This window comes from Dromiciops gliroides, chromosome 5 (assembly GCF_019393635.1).
Source record: "Dromiciops gliroides isolate mDroGli1 chromosome 5, mDroGli1.pri, whole genome shotgun sequence".
In the NCBI taxonomy this organism is placed as follows: Eukaryota; Metazoa; Chordata; class Mammalia; order Microbiotheria; family Microbiotheriidae; genus Dromiciops; species Dromiciops gliroides.
Genome location: NC_057865.1, coordinates 129489732 through 129494815, shown reverse-complemented (window position 1 = coordinate 129494815; position 5084 = coordinate 129489732). Strand labels below are relative to the sequence as shown.

General features: G+C 37.5%; 1 pseudogene; it reads right to left on the bottom strand.

The window, feature by feature from the left end:
* Nucleotides 1–2495: 2495 nt before the first annotated feature.
* On the bottom strand, nt 2496–3054 carry LOC122730029 (annotated as a pseudogene).
* Nucleotides 3055–5084: the final 2030 nt, after the last annotated feature.

Sequence of the window (5084 nt, the reverse complement as noted above, 5' to 3'; positions counted from 1 at the left end):
TAATCAGTTTGTGTACCTTCCTTTCCATTTAGCCAATTCTACTTTTGTAGTTCTTCAGTTGATTTTTGTACCTCCTTTTTTATTTTACCAATTTTGCATTATAAGGAATTGTTTGCTTCAATAAATTTTTGTACATCTTTTCCCATATTTTAGTGCTTCCTTTACCAAACTATTTACTCTTTTTTCATAATTCTCCTTTACAATTCTCATTTCTTTCCCCAATTTTACTTATACCTCTTATTTCATTTTAAATCCTTTTTGAGCTTTATCAGGAGGACTTTTGAGCCTGAGACCAATTCATTCATTGTGTGTGTGTGTGTGTGTGTGTGTGTGTGTGTGTGTCTTAGATTATAGGTGTTTTGAGTTAATTCTGTTTTTTTCCTCCATCCTCAACCCTCCCTATGAAACCAAGCAATTCAATATAAGTCATACATGTGCAGTTATGCAGAACATCTTTACCTTCTTAGGAAGTGTTTTGCTTTTTACTGCTCTCTCCCTCAATCTTCCCTTCCTTCCCCTCTCACTTTCCCTCAGAGTAAAATATATTACTATACCCACTTGAGTATGTATGTTATTCCCTCTTTGAGCCAATTCTGATAATATTAAGGTTCACTCACTCCCCCACTCCTTCTAATTCTTCTCCTCCCCTCCATAATCTTTTTCTTGTTTCTTTTATGTGATCTACTTTTCTCCAGTCTACCTTTCCCTTTCCCTTCCTTCCAGTGCATTCGTTTTACCCCTTAACTTTATTTTAAAGATGCCATCATGGGTTTGCTAGGTGGCACTGTGGACAAAGCACCAGCCTTGGACCCGGGAGGCCCAGAGCCCAAATCCAGCCCCAGACATAAACCACCCAACTCTGCCTGCCCCACAAATAACAATACCTTAATCTCATCAGAGGTGGCTCAAGGAGGGAATAACATACACAATTGGGAGGAGTAATCTATCTAACCCTATAGCAAAGTATGAGGAGAAAAGGATAAGGAGGGAAGGGTGAAATAAGGGTGGGCAGAGCAGGGGAGGGGGGAGTCGGAAGCAAAGCACTTTTGAGGAGGAATAGGGTAAAAGAAGATAGAAAATAGAATAAATAACATGGGAATTGAATAGGATGGATGGAAATAATTATGATGATTGATTATAAGGGCAAAATGTATGATACCTACTTTGCTGGGCTATTGTGAAGAAATGTTTTTATAAAGTTTAAGGTAGTATATAAAAGTTACAATGAACAGGGTGCTATCAGAAAAATCTTGAAAGATTTACATGAACTAAAGCAGAGTGAAATGTACTGTGTACAAAGTAACAGTAATAGTATAAGATTATCTGCTGGGAAGGACGTGGTTATTTCAGCAATGCAATGATCCAATATAACTCTGAAGGACTTACAAAAATTACAATCCATCTACAGAGAAAGAACTGATGGTATCTGAAAACCGATTGAAGCATAATTTTTTTGATAGTTCCTTACTCTGAAGTTTTGATTGTGTCTGTTTTCTCTCACAATATGGCTAAAGTGGAGATGTTTTTCATGGCTACTCATGTATAACTTATATTGAATTGCTTGGGTTCTTGGGGGTGGGGGGTGGAAAGGGAGGGAGGAAAAGAAATTGGAATACAAAGTTTAAAAAAAATGATGTCAAAATTTGTTTTTACATGTTATTTGGAAAATAAAATTCTAAACAGAAAAAAATGTCATTCTTCAGAATTCAGTATGGAAAGTGCATCTTTTGGGGTTTATTTCCAGAAGGGCTTAGTTATAACACATACTTACTTATAATCCATCCCATGGCACAGATTCTGAGGTCAGCATTAAAATGAAACTCTGGTGTATGGTTACTTAATTTCAAGGTTTGCTTCACTAAACAATAAACCAAATTTGAACAGTGAGAGAAAAAAAGAATATAGGAGTTTTGTCATAGCTGTCCTCTTCTGAGTGTGTTTTGATCTTCCCTGTTAGCATAATAGCTTTCTATGTTCAGGGCTTTTTGTTTGTTTGTTTTTTGCTCACTTCCAGTCTATTTCATTACATTTAAAGTTGAGCTCTGCTCCTGAGGAACAGAGGAAACTGTCCTAAACTTCTTGCACCAGGGACAGGGGTGTGATCACTGGATTTCTGCATCAGGGCTTCTGTGGCTGGCAGTTTACCTGTTACTCCAGGGGCTCCCAAGCTGGCAGCTAACAAGCTGTTCTGGAGTCACTTACCCTAGTAGTCTTTTTTATGGGCCTGCCAGACCTGGTCACTAGCATTCTGTGCCAGAGTTTGAGACCTTACAGCTGGCCTGCTGTGCTGCTGGGCTCCTTAACTGGGACTATGAGGTCTTGGTTGCTGACTTGTGATGTATCTAAGGGCTTTCTGCTGTCTTACCCAGAAACCATATGTGCTGGGCTGTGCTCCCCTTTTACCCAAATAAGACAAACCTTTCTTTCAGTACTTTTGTTGTTGTCAATTGTTAATTTATTGCAATAGTTTCTTTTGTAGCTTAAATTACTGAGCATTACACAACATCATTATTGATGTCATAAAGGACATCATGAGGATGTCTATAAATGTTGCAGCCCACAGACTGGAACATTCCAAGTATCTTTTTAATGTTTTTAGAGAGGTCTCTTGTCAAGGATTGGTGTCTCACTTGTTTAGCAATGTTGATAATCTCATCAAGACTGATGATTCCACTGTATTTGATATTTTTCTGCTACTTGCTTTCCTGATTAGATTCCTTTAGGACTTTGATGATCAAGTCTGAGCCAGAAGGCACAACCTCAACCTGGGCCTGTCTGTTCTGAATAGTAAATTTGACTGTGATCCTTAGGGTTTTCCAGTCACCAGTTGCTTTGGTGATGTCATCACCAACCTTTTTCGGAGACAAACCCAAGGGACTAATTTTGGGGGCCAGTGTTGATGTGGCACCAACTTCATCACCAGTGTGCCTTAAAAACATGACTTTAATTTCATTAGGGTCAAACCTGGCTGGCATGGCAGTAAGATATGTGGAATCTCAGCCTGGACTGGGTGGTCACTAGTGTTGGATGAACCCCAATTTGGGATGACTGAAAGAAGTTTTAACCTTCATTAACATGATCTGTGAGCCTAAAGCCTTGAAGTCTTTCTAACTTGTATAGAATTGGAAAATTGTTTGACCCATCCTTTTGAGGGTTCTGTTGCTCCAGAATTTTGAGGCTTGATTTAAAATTGTTTTAAGATAAATTGGGTAGAGCTTAGGCACCTTCATCCTTTTTCTCTGCCATCCTGGCTCCACCTTGTTTGGTTTGAACTTTATTTTCTTTTTGGAGAAGCAATTGGGGTTAAGTGACTTGCCCAGGGTCGTACAGCTAGTAAGTGTCAAGGGTCTGAGGCCAGATTTGAAATCAGGTCCTCCTAAATCCAAGCCTGGTACTCTATCCACTGTGCCACCTAGCTGCCCTGTTTGGTTTAATCTTAAACATTTTATTTTCTTATGATATATTTAAAAGTAAAGGAAGTGGGGGCAGCTAGGTGGTGCAAGGGATAAAGCATCAGCCCCGGATTTAGGAGGACCTGAGTTCAAATCTGGCCTCAGACCCTTGACACTTACTAGCTGTGTGACCCTGGGCAAGTCACTTAACCTCAATAGCCTCACCAAAAAAAAGTAAAGGAAATGTTTTTCAGATTGAGATTTTAGGTGATTTTACATAGAGGGGAATTGATTACTTCTCATTTCTTTTAGCCAAATAAGTTCATGATTATTTAGTATCATATTCCACTACAGTATTAACAAAACAATTATTTTTGTCAGAATGTTAAAGTTCTTTTTTCATATTAACTAATAACATCATTTGAAGATTTAGCAATAAAAATTCACTTAGTATTTTGTTTTATGATAATGGAAACTATTCTTAATTTATCAGCTCTAAACTTTGCTAGTACTAAAATCTTTCCTTTTATTCTCCATGAGAGTGGAAATCTATCTCCAGATGTACTAAGCTTCTGTTTTCTTTACTTCCATAACTTTAAGTTCACATGTTGGCTCTAATACTTATTTCTATGACCTGGAGCAAGCAATTTCTCTGGGTCTTTTTTCATCATCTATAAAATGATGGAGTTAGACTAGATGACCTCAGAGGCACCTTTCAACTCTGCACTTTATTATCATATAAACTTCTTCAGAGTATAGCAGAATTACACATGGTATTCATTTTTCAATCCCATTGAAAATGATACCATTACTGAAATTTCAGAAATATAAAAATCATTTAACCTATTAAAAAAATTCCACAACAATCAGAAAAAATAAATAGCTACATTTATATAGTGCTTCAAAGTTTGCAAAGAACTTTGGAAACATCTCATTTTATCCAGACAAAAGTGTTATGAGGTAGATGCTATTGTTATACCCCTTTTTATCATTTAGGAAACTGAGGCAGACAAAATTATGTGACTTGCCCAGGGTCATGCAACTAGCAAGTATCTAAGATGGAATTTGATTTCAGATCTTCCTAATAGTAGGTACCACACTCTTTCTTCTATGCCTCTGAGCTGCTAATAATACTGAGTCTCCAATGCAATAAACTGTAGAATGCCAAATACTCTCCTTAGTTTCACAACCAGCTCTTTCCCCAGTAATTTACATTTCTAATGAAAGAAGGAATTTGTCTCTGCTTACAAAACAAAAGACCTTAGAGCTAGAAGAGAACTGTTATTAGTTTCCCTCACACAGGTGCCATAGCTTCTTTTATTCATCTACTGAAGCTAACTGAACAGGGCACAGTAGAAATCCTGGGCTGCTTTGAATGCTTTGTCTAGTATTTCTTAGGTGCCATATGGCACTGGAACCTCAGTTGTAGAAAGTGCTTAATGACTTTCCTGGCTGTCATTTGTAATGGATGTATTTCTGCTATACTTGTAAGATCTATGAGTAATTCTAACCAGGTGAATGACAGTCACAAATCCCAACACAGCATTCAGTTGTTTCAAATTTTGAAGACTTTTTTTCAAGAATGTGAAAACTAGCAAGAGGAAACAGACAACTTAAAGACGGTGTAACATGCCCTCATACATTATGAAATATTCAATAAATAGCAAAGACTCATCACAGGCTATCATGTTC